This window comes from Andrena cerasifolii, chromosome 3 (assembly GCF_050908995.1).
Source record: "Andrena cerasifolii isolate SP2316 chromosome 3, iyAndCera1_principal, whole genome shotgun sequence".
Lineage (NCBI taxonomy): Eukaryota > Metazoa > Arthropoda > Insecta > Hymenoptera > Andrenidae > Andrena > Andrena cerasifolii.
Window position 1 is genome coordinate 7,805,333 of NC_135120.1, and position 12,361 is coordinate 7,817,693.

The following is a 12,361-nucleotide window of genomic DNA, read 5'->3' on the forward strand; positions in this document are numbered from 1 at the left end:
CAAATTTCCCACGCGCCCCAAGGTTGCGGAAGAGGACACGCTGTCCTTAGGATTTCACTGGAGCTCTGGCAATCGTCACTTTTATTTCCCTAGCCCCTAAGCTCGACCGCCCGCAGTAGGCACTCGAGCAATCGTCCGTCTTAGGCCTAGGAAATAAATAAAACTTTCTCTCGGCCTACACTGCCCTCCTTAGTTAAACTGTACTATCTAGCATTTTTTCATTTTTTCAGATATGTTGAAATACTTGAAGTTCCACACGCCTTTTACCTTTTAATTAAAGTTAGAAAACTCTACGTGCTTCGTAAAGATTTATAAACAGTATACTGTATTTAACCTAACTTCTTTTCAAATGGTTATAATATCCAATCTAAAACAATTAATCAGTTGGTACGGTAATAATACATCACTTACCGGTACACTTGTTACAAAAAATTATATTAGGCTGTTACGAAATAATGACAACAAGTTTTAATTTGAACGAAGGAAAATAAGGACGGTACAAAGTAAATGATAAAACTTCAGTTTTCTCGGTTCTTTCAAAATGTTAGACAGGACATTTAACTAAAGAGGGCAGTGCAGTCCGCTACAATACAATGGTCCACCGTGTCAAAGGCTCTCCGGAAGTCTGTATAAACGGTATCGACCTGTAGACCCATGTTCAGTGCGTTGGAGACGAAGCAGTGGTATACCGCTAGATTAGAAGTCGTTGATCTACTTGGGACAAATCCGAGCTGCTCATCGACTATCCCATCCAAGAGACAGGGCGCTAAATTATCTGTTACAATCCCCTCGAAGATCTTCGGCAGGGCGGATAACTTGCATATTGGTCGATAATTCCTAACATTCGAGTTAATGGGGGCAAATCGTTGCATTCGGAGGGTTCCACGAAAATCATCGGGGCCGCTGCGTCGCGCGCACACCACCTCTCTTTAGAAATCCAGACAATGGTACGTTGAACCGTACGAGCTCACGCATTCGCTTCTCTTTGTGCCGCGGTCTTCCCGCGGCTGCTTCGTATTTTCTCTGCCGGGTCGTTCAGTCGCAGCACGCGAAACCCTCGCGGCTAGACGTTCCCGACGTCAGGAATTCTGAATACTCATCGTGATTAGCCCAACCTTTTTTCTCCTCTTCCTCTGCCCTCTCCACCTTTTTTGTCCCGCTTCCCGTTCTGCGCACTAAATCCCTCTGTTTCTTCCGCGTCCGCATTTTCTCAACACTGCCCACCACAACAAGCTACCCCTGCTCCCCCGTTACATCGCTCCGTCACTTTTTCCTCGCTGCGCCTCCACCTAATTCCTCGTCCCTGTCCCCTCTGTTCCTCTGCCATTTCTATCCCTTTTCTCCGCTGTCCCGCCATTTCCCTCTGTTCCGCCACGTTTCATCTTCTATTCACTGCCGTTCCTCTCTCTCCCTTTCGCCTCCCCGCTCTGCTTTGAAGACGCTTCCGTGAGCAAAAGGCAAACTCTTCCGCACTTCATTGTGGCAGGAAACAGAAGGAGCGGTTGCCGTGCAAGGTTCCCGTGTGCTGCGAGCAGGGGAAGAAGGGCCCCGGCGCGGTAGCCTCCCTTCGCTTCCCGTGGCATTATCCCAGCAAAAGGGAGGCGCGGTAACGAGACGAAAATCAAGGGAACCGGATACCCCCCCGAGCGAGGCCGGGCGCACGGCTGCCGCGTTGCACCGCGACGACGACGCGGCCGACTAGCTTGTCGAAAACACCGGCCAGATAGAGAGATGGCGGCTCATTGTCGCCGCAGAGAATGCCCCCTCGCCGGGAATGAACAACAGGCCACAGATACAACGGGAAAGAATCCGTGTACGCGCAAGTGTGCTTCAGCCCCGCCGAGATAAACGCACTTGCCGCGAAAAAACAACGCGGGGCCATTCGCCTGCTCGCGTAGTAATTGGCACTTCTTAGCGGGGATGAAGGTGAACAGCTGTGTCAACCACGCGGGACGCGTGCACCGCTATTTGCGCTGCTAAATGAAGGATTTCTCAGAATCGCGGTATGTTTCTTTGTTTTTTTTTTCTTTTTTTTTATTAGCATTTGAAGCCTCGGGGGTTACATCTGCATTGCAACGAGAGTGGTACGCGACGTAGTGAATTCTTGTATTACATTTAGAACATGTATGTTCGATGTGTACATACTTATTGGGTTGGCAACTAACAAGGAAACATATCGAACCCGAAAATTCTGATTGTAATGAAACTCCGCACGATTGTAGAGCATGTCGGAGTTTGTAAGAAACGATTTTTTTCTGTGGAAAAACACTCCGAGGGGGTGAAATCAGCCCACAAATTTTCAGCGATTTTTCGTTTTGCGAGTATAACTTTGTAACGGTGCGGGGTAGAAGAAAACCGTAAGTGGACAAAATGTTCAGTGTTTGATGCCGTATAATGATGCCTGCAAAAGAAATGTTTGTACGTCCAACAATTTTGATTAATGAGAAAGTTTTGGTTAAGGTTCTGTCTAGAAATATTTATGGCATCGAAGGGGGCAATACATTCAGGTGTATAAACGGAGGCATCCTTTACAGTCGTCCTTTTTATTTCTAAGTAAGAGCTGGACAAACACAGGCAGAGCCGACGTAGGAGTTAGAAGTTTTACTGGCGTCTGTGTATATGGCATGAGCGTCATGTAGTGAAAGATAGTCTAGCATCATTTTGCTAGGATCATTCGAATCTTTAAGCTAGAAACCTAAATGCCATGAGTGTTTTGTAATCGTGGCTACAAATAGAATATCGTGGGGCAATAGTGCGCACTTAAAGTTTAGACTTTCCTAAAATCCTTGGTATTACACTAATAGTCATACGATTGTGTAAGAAATAACTACTATTCTTTATTATTCGCTAGGCAGTGGCTTCGTGTAAATTTACCTGTCACAATTTATATAAAATAGATATTTCCAAAAAGTGTCAAATGCGAACTTTGACCCAATATGTGGGGCAAAAGAACGCAACGAGAAATTTTCACAAAAGTGTTTTATTTTCCTGCATAAAATAGTTGTGGTAATATAACAAAGCGACTAATAGTTTACAGTCGATTTTTTTTTTTTAATTAAGGTAACAGTAATAGCACATAGCATTACCCCCACTTTCGTAGTTTGCGCGAGCACGAGTCTTCTTGAGGATCAGTGTATTCTTCTTCACACGCAGGGCAAATTATTTTTTCCACAGACGTTGATGGCTGGGTTATTCTCTTTTTGGAACCGATTCGTGTTTTGTTCCTTCGAAAATTGCAAATGCTATTTAGTGAAAAAATGTTATTTTTTGGGGGGATTTTTGTTGCTTTTCTAATTATTTCTTTGCACGTTCGCATTCAGTTTTTCTTTGCACTGCTTCATTTACTTCAAGCTGATATTTAAATAGGGACTTTGCATTCGAATTCTTGCCCCACTGCATTGTGCGAACTCTTGCCCCCACATATACTTTTCCATTGTTCAATCAATCCTCTTATCTGTGAGGAGAACTGAAAACTTCCATTGGTACTTTTGAATAGAAGAATTTCAGCTCTTTCGGACGACGTACTATTAAAATATTTACCGATCAATTTACAGGAATAACATTGATTCCTGAAAATGAGAATATTACATCAGAACTAACGAATTCAGTACTTACCGCATTGTACGATAACAAAACGAAGCACAGCTACACAACTCGACACTGTTGACTCTACCTTGATTGACAATTGACTGTCAATCATCACTAGCCACTGCCACAAGTCAAACAATGAAATTCGCATGGTGCGAACTTTTACCCGCTGCGAAATTTTACCTACGTCTTCTCTACTGTAATTACTTGGAGGTTGTACACCGCGGTATGTTTCTATATGTACCTTGCGACTTTTGTTTAATGTAAGTGAGATGGGAAGAGACGTAAACAAGGATTGCACGGGGTGCCCCAGGGAACCCTTTGTGATTTTCTTTATTCCATCTTAATCCACTAGCGACCTCTTCAATTAAAAACCCCGCGCGGTACACATTCTCGCTCATCAGACCCTGGTTCAAAGGGATGCTGGCTTCGCGGGGTGGAATAACAACAAGTACCACTACCTTGCAGGATCCCCCCATAGCGAGTATTATGTTCACCCTCGAAAATCGACAGAGTATCCTCGTCCCTGTATCCTCCTCCTCCTTCAGAGCTCGAACAGCGAGCGCCCCCGCGACGCTGGAAGCTGCTCGGAAGTGGGAATTTTCGGTAGAACGGCGCGGCAGGTGGGGGATAAAGCCGGGTGTCGTAACCGGCGAGCAACGCGCAAAGGGGACAACGAACAATGCGAATCGAGCGACTTTCGTTGACGGGTTCGAGTGTCCGAGGTGAGCGAGAGCTCTTTCGGCGAGCGCCTCCGAGAGAGAACGAAAGGGACGTGGCAGAGGCACGGGCGCAGAGGAGCCGAGCGAGAAGTCAATGAGAAATGGGGAGAAAAAGGGAATTCACCCTTGCTGAACGAGCCCTTTTCTTTCTTTACCACACTCGACGATCGGTTCTTTCCCTTTTTCTTTCTTACCGTCCCTCACCTTTGCGGCTGTAATACGTGGCGCGAAGGCCCCGGTGGTTAACCACCCCTAGAAAGACGCTGAATACGCGCGATATTTTTCCACGATGCTGCAGCCGCCTGACCGGAAATTGGCAGGCGTGTAAAGTCAGGCGGTGTTGTAACAAGTACCCACCGGCAGATGAAGACCACTCGAAACTATACGTGAGCTACATGGGAACACCTCGCGATGGAATTGCTGACTTCACGCGAAGGAGAATCTTGCCCTTAGCAAATTAGAATGTGTCGAGGATTCGTTGAATCTACACACGAACTTCCGTCAAGGTTTAATAATTCTGTACACTTAGATAAGCAGAAAGCTACCAACCATCGAAACGACAAAAAATTAATTGAACACAGTACACCGCGTACCCCAATTTTGTGATCGGTATTTTGCAAAAAATTACTAAACCGTAGAACAACTCTTACATTATACGATTGTTAAAAGCTACCAAGCCATGGGTCCAGTTTAGGCTTGAAAAATAAGAGCTACAGAATTTTAGAATAATATTAATTATACCACTCACTATTAAAACAACAACAAGAAATAAAATAGACATAATAGAAATAAAGCTACTTTTCTTAACCAATTATACGATTAAGGGTTGGTAGCTTTCTGCATATTTAGGCCCAATTATGGGAACAGTAGCGCACTCAGGATTTAATCTTGGGGGAGGCAAGTTATATTTTTAATACAAATTCAATAAAATTGATTTCGCGACTATAAAAATGTATTTGAATAAAATCCAGTTTTTGTTTCTTCTTACAAAGCTCTTGAATTACTTCAGACGTAGGTAATTAGGGTAAAGGTACCAGTAGTTGACCATGTATCAGCAGTGACAACTTCTCAGAAAAACGTGAAAAATAAGGTTTTTAGAAGTGGCGGACTGTGGGTATTAGGAGCCGCGGCGCGCGGTTGAAAAGAGATAGTTGCACTTCTAAAAACCTTATTTTTCACGTTTTTCTGAAAAGTTGTCAACTACTGGTACCTTTACCAACTACCTACGTCCGAAGTAATTCAAGAGCTTTGTAAGAAGAAACGAAAACTAGATTTTATTCAAGTAAATTTTTATTATCGCGTAAAATGAATTTTATTGAATTTGTATTAAAAATATAACTTGCCTCCCCCCAAGATTAAATCCTGAGTGCGCTATTGTTCCCATAATTGGGTCTAGATATGCAGAAAGCTACCAACCCTCAATCGTTTAATTCCTTAAGAAAAGTAGTTTTATTTTTATTAGGTGAAATACACTTAATAGAAATAAAACTACTTTTCTTAAGGAATTAAACGATTGAACGCAGGTGGTAGCTTTCTGCATATCTAGGCCCAATTATGGGAACACTGGGACAGTAGCGCACTCAGGATTTAATCTTGGAGGGAGGCAAGTTGAATGTATAAAAATATGTTTAATACAAATTCAATAAAATTCATTTTACGTGATTATACAAATTTACTTGAATAAAATCCAGTTTTCGTTTCTTCTTACAAAGCTCTTGAATAACTTCAGACGTAGGTAATTAGGGTAAAGGTAGCAGTAGTTGACCATGTATCAGCAGTTGACAACTTCTCAGAAAAACGTGAAAAATAAGATTTTTAGAAGTGGCGGAATAGATAGTTGCACTTCTAAAAACCTTATTTTTCACATTTCTCTGAAAAGTTGTCAACTACTGATACATGGTCAACTACTGGTACCTTTACCAACTACCTACGTCCGAAGTAATTCGAGAGCTTGGTAAGAATAAACGAAAACTGGATTTTATTCAAGTAATTTTTTATTATCGCGTAAAATGAATTTGATTGAATTTGTATTAAAAATATTTGTATCAGTTCACCTTGCCTCCCCCCAAGATTAAATCCTGAGTGCGCTACTGTCCCAGTGTTCCCATAATTGGGCCTAGATATGCAGAAAGCTACCACCTACCTTCAATCGTTTAATTCCTTAAAAAAAGTAGTTTTATTTCTATTATGTATATTTCAGTGCCAGGGCCTCTTGGTCCCCCCTCTGGGTCCGTCGCAGCGCTGAAACGATCCCTTACAATTGTCTCAATGTTTCTTTAAAACCCTTCAAACCCCAACGCCAGTGTATTCGACTAGCTGCAGCATTAATTATCCTGTACACCGAATATAATACGCGCGGCTGCAGGAAACACATTTGTGCATGATAGCACGAGTGCCAGGCCGCGTATCCTTATTAATGTACTTCGTGCAGGTCGGAGATAGTTCAGCTGCAGCGGTCCTGACATATTTCAGCGCGTGTCGCGCGGCTCCGCCGGGGAAGTGGCAAAGTGGCCGGGGAGAAGAAACGAGACGGGGAAAAAGCGTGAAAAATCGCACCTATTAATAAGGCCGCGGCAAAAAGCTTTCGGTGTGCTTGGGCCGACCTGCACGTCGAGGCTAAGCGGGATAGCTTTCACGGGTTATACGCCGCGCGGTGCAATATCTTAGGTACCGGCTCGTTTTTGCTGCGAGCAATTTCCCACGATACTACAAACATAGTGATGACCCGACAGAAAGCGAGCTTCGTAACAGCTCCATTCTTCACCCGCCTTAATACACTTTGTCAACGTTAATTTGTTACGGTGAACGGGCGATGGTGGTTTTCGTGTAACAGGCTCGAAATGGGGGCTGTAATATTGCAGTGATGGAAGACTTCGGTGGATAATAAAATTTCTGCCAGGGTTAAGTGTAATGAAAATAGCAGAAACACGGAGGAGAAGTATGATGTAGCTGATACCTACTCGGTCAATTATTAACTCGGCGGGGTAAAATTTACCACAGAGGCGCTGGTTGCGAAAACATGAAGACTGTTCGAGTGTTTGTTACAATTTTTTAAAGAACTTTAATGAAGATTTTAAGATACTTCATCGATTTTAATCGATTCTTAAAACACTGTACTTTAACATAAAAATTATATAGTTTTAAAAAAAAGTATTCCGAACCCGTGGTTTTTTACGTTTCAATTTATTTTTGACCCGGTAGCGTCAACCTGTGTTACAATATGGGGCGCGCCTCCCGCCGGGTTAATGAAGAATCTAGGGAGTTTAACCGCGCCGTCCTTCGATCATAAATTTCAACCGAGTATTCCCTAAGTAGGTGCTCGAAACTGTATCTGTCAGACACTCTGCGTCCTATGCACTCCGGTAAGCAAGTTTCAAGCCTACTTCGGCTACCTCATCGAGTGTCTAGAGCGTATCTCGAGAATGAGGGCGCTGGAACGCCCACCGAAACGCCGGAGTTATTGAAACTACTCGCTCGTTTGCTCATCTTGGGGAAGAACTCGGATGACACGTTCCCCTGTATCCCATTGTTCCCTTTTCCAGCCCGGATATCCCGCCGCGAAATAATCCCTGCTGGTCAAATACGGTTTATTGACTTCGGGCGCGCTGAAAACTCTGCACCCTTGATTATACCCGGGCTACGGCAGCGAAATGATCTTTGCCGGTGAGAAATGCCGCGAACTTAAAACCGCAAACAAATCCCGGGGACATTAAAGGATCTACGCTAGATGGCTGACTGGCTAAAAAATGTTGCGCTTAAATCCCACGCAGAACTGCAGAATTTAGGACAGCGAATAAACAGTTCCTCCGCGGCGAAACATATTTTAAGCAGATTCGGTGCTTCCCCGGGACAACCTACCGCCCGGAATTCTAGCGACGCTCGCATTCGAATAAAATGTCGCGCGAAAAAAAAACCTCCGCGGCAGACTCTTCGTGGTTACCATAATTTTTAATTTCTGCTGGGGGCGAACAAGCGGGTGAATTAAGGAATGGACTCGCAGGCTTCCGTTTAAGAGCCTGAAGGCGACGCAAGCTTGGAGGGAAGAACAACTTCGAGTTCAAGAAGACAGTGATGGTATACACAATGTTCGCGAAGTTTTAGCCAGTCGCCACAGTGTGTCGAAGTATAAAGAATTAATCAGTTTTCGACCCTAATAGTACCCTAATATTTTTTTTCTTAAAGAGGATACAAAGATGCATGGATTGATGAACTAAAATAAAATAAAATTACGTATAAAAAATTAAAGCCTTTATTTAAAATTAAAGCGTTTATAATAAAATAACATGCGACATCCAAGAAGCATTTTTAAAAATTTGGTTTTGCGGTGAGCATTGCCATTCGGAAGCAGATTATCTAAAATCAAAAAACAAAAAAGATTTCGTTAGTATATTAATGTATCCTCAGGTTGACGGAGAGAATTTTCCGAAATATTAATTTAAAATAAAATGGCGGCTATTTAAATTTGAAATCCTGATTTGTTCGCGTGATTTTTGCAGAAAAAAATCAGGATTTCAACTTTAAATAGCCGCCATTTTGTTTTAACTTAATATTTCGGAAAATTTTCTCCGTCAACCTGAGGATACATTAATATACTAACGAAATCTCTTTTGTTTTTTGATTTTAGATAATCTGGTTCCGAATGGCAATGCTCACCGCAAAACCAAATTTTTAAAAATGCTTCTTGGATGTCGCATGATATTTTATTATAAACGTAAATATTTTTCCACGAAAAAATTACCAAATGTTCTTTAAATGTTGCTCTTTTAAGCGCAAAAAGTTCTGTAAAAATATACGCTTTCGCTTCTTCAAAAAAAATTCACAAATATTCGCCTCTTTTCGACCGCCTGACTAGGCATAACCTCTTAAGGGTTAGGCCACCTTGGACGGAGCAAGATTGCAGTCATTTTCGGCATTTTTTTTTTGGAAGATAATGAATTAAACAGAAAATTTAATATAAAGTCTGTTATTGTACAACTCTCGCCGGAAAAAATCGTATTTTTTTCCTACAAAATCTTGAGGAGTGACGTTTTCACGGTGTTCAATCTCACGGCTATACCGTTTGACCTAGAACAAAGAACCAAAAAGTTTTATTTTCTACATGACTAAATCTAGAGAAGTACGTAGCGGTTTTGCGATATCTTGAATATATTCTTTGCAATTGACACTTTTATAAAAAAAAACTGCACTTTTTCTCCCAAGTTCCCCATTTCGGGACAAATTAATATTTCTGGATATCCCTACGTACTTCGCTAGATGTAGGCATGTAGAAAGTAAAACTCTTTGGTTTTTTGTTCTAGGTCAAACGGTATAGCCGTGAAATCTCACACCGTGGAAAACGTCGCTCCTCAAAATCTTGCGTATCACGACTCTACCGTCATCATTTTGTAGGAAAAAAAATATGATTTTTTCCGGCGAGAGTTGTACAATAACAGACTTAACATTAAATTTTCTGTTCATCATTATATTCCTAAAAAAAAAATGCCGAAAGTAACTGCAATTTTGCTGCGTCCAAGGTGGCCTAACCCCTTAAGATACAAGAATTTCTGGATCAAACACTTCGGGTTCTTGACTTTTGTCCACATACGCGTACCACTGTGAGTCGGCCAGTATCGATACGACATTTTTCAAGAACAATGCAGGTCACGTCGAGTCTACTCCGTTCTCCGTTGGCGGAGAGTCAAAAAGTACTAGAGGGAGAGGTGGAGCACCGAAGGAAGCACGTCGATTTCACAGAATCAGAATGTAGAACCCCCTTCGATGCTCGATTCTCGCGGCGATCAACGTTGCAGGATTTATCACGGGGAAAAAGCAGCCGACGACAGAGCAGGAGACGCGCTTCCGCCAGGAGGGAAAGCGGTCTCCAGTTTCCTGCGCGCCTACGAATGCAGCGGGGCCCCCCGTAAATTATGAGCGGAATTATGAAAAAAGGGACGCCGCGGATCGCGGGATGAGCTCGCCCGACGTTTCTGCGAAAACGGAAACGCAGAGGCGGTCTGCGGAGAGCGGATCACGGTCCGTGAATTTGCCGCTGATAAACGACCGTTGCAAGAACAATCTCCGCGTAGCTATCGACCACCGTTCCCGATAATTGACACGCCCCGGTTCAGTGAATTAAGGGAATCGCGTTTTTGCCGCGACGCGCGTTTGGTTAATTAGCGCGAAACGTTTATGGAAGATTGCGGCGCAGGTTGGCCGACGGTAATTGAGCTAATTCTGCACGAGCAACCGAGTCACCCGCTGCGATAATTAATTATTGCCCCGACGCCGATACTTCTTTCATCCATTCTAGTAATTTTCTTTTCACCCGATCCATTAACGTCGCGAGTTGTCGGCGCCGAACGGGGGATCGACGTTAATGCAAATTTGTATTCCCGATATTAAATATCGTTCTGGATCATTATCTCGCCGGCCGGATTAATCCGGGGCTGCTGCGAAAGGTCGGACATTTGCATTGCAAACTTCCACCGGCCGCGATCCGAAATGTGATTTAAATGAATCTCGTGAAGTCCGCTTGCGGAATATTCTATTGCCGCTAAATTAATGTAATTCTGTGTATCTACAACGAAGCACACGCGTTTAATCCCCGATTATATTCTCCAAGAAGATCCGCTGGCTAATTACACTTCGCAGGAATTCAATTTCGAAATTGAAATAAAGAAGACGTCCCTTCTGTAAAAAAATATTCATCCCCCTCCCCCTGTTCTCGCATTTCACCTATCATTTCACGGAGTCGATACAGCCGGCAGATTTTCCCCAGACGAAGCGTTTCGAGAGTAACTTAGACCTCTCCGGCTCGATGGAAAAATTTTTCTGATTAAAGTATAGGTACGTACGTTCGGCAACTCGGAGACGTAGTTCTCCTCTTACCCGTGCACCGTTCGATCCTACTCTATTATATGCATATGCACGCGCACATTTCGGGACGCGCGCCACGAGATCCTTGCCAGGCGATGCTGGCTTCGATTCGCGAAACTTTAACCGCGACGTCGATTCGCCGCTGAACAAACGGCGCTGAATAAATTTGTTGGGAACTTGTTGGGTGGCAAACAGTGGATAACCGCGTGCCGAAGCATGCACGCTCGGGACGTGTAATATTCATCGACAGGTTTGCTAGTAGTATATGGAACGGAAGGAGAGTGTGGGAGAGGCTCATCGAGGTTTGGAGCTTAAGTTTGACAGCACTGCCCTAAGCCCATCTTATTTCGTTCCAATCGAATAGATGGCGGCTTAACAAATATTCCCCTCGATCGCGAGATGCGCTGTATTGAATCAACGGACAAGAAAGAGCGGCCATCCTATCTCTTGCTACCCCTTGCTGCACCCTTCATTCGACGACATACAGAAACTCGTTACGAGGCTGGATGTAGACACCGCCCAAACGCTTCCATTTCGACCGGGCTCTATTTATTTCTAGCCCCCCCTCCGGTGTGCCCGGCAAACCTTTTCTCGAGATTGGTATACTTCTTTGCTCTTCCCATTGTAACGAAATTCTGGTGTTTCGCGACACATACAGGGATGGGCACCGGGCGGCTGGTGCCGTCTCTTCCTTTAATCCCGACGCAGAGAGAAATCCCCGAGAGTCTCCAATGACGATCCGTGAAGGAATGCCTCACCTTGTCCTGTCCTTGATTCTCCATCTACTCTCGCACGACACTTCGCTTCTCTTTCACCCGGCTCCCTTTCCCACCCCCTCCTACTTCGCTCCAGCCCTCTCTCTCTCCCTCTCTTCCTCTGTACTCCGGAGCACGACACCCTTAAACCTGGCCCTCTAGCTTTCGCCGTTCGAGAGACAGCAGGCTCTCCTCATTTTACTTTTCAATCTTCGGGAGGATGCGATTTTCTTCCTCATTTCCAGTCTGACAATATTAGGGGAAACGAGGGGGCCGGGGGACAGGCCGAGGAGGGTGGGTGGTTTGAGAGATTTGCCGCTCGGGGACTGGGGAACAGGGCGAAACTAAGAGGTAGAAAGGCTGCATCGGTAATCGACCTATCACCTGTTAGCGTTAGCACGCCGTTAGGAAATTCGATTTACCTTAACGACTCGCCTGCCA

The 12,361-nt window shown here is 44.0% G+C and overlaps 1 protein-coding gene and 1 long non-coding RNA gene across 5 annotated transcripts in view; both read right to left on the bottom strand.

The window, feature by feature from the left end:
• Positions 1-12,361, bottom strand: part of Kug (FAT atypical cadherin kugelei) — a 508,387-nt gene that overhangs the window by 54,633 nt on the left and 441,393 nt on the right. The gene's annotated exons all lie outside the window — the stretch shown is intronic.
• On the bottom strand, positions 3,274-3,780 carry LOC143367108 (uncharacterized). Its single transcript, XR_013084971.1, has 2 exons — positions 3,616-3,780; positions 3,274-3,466 (listed from the first exon to the last, which is right to left on the bottom strand). It is a non-coding gene; the product is annotated as an uncharacterized LOC143367108 (long non-coding RNA).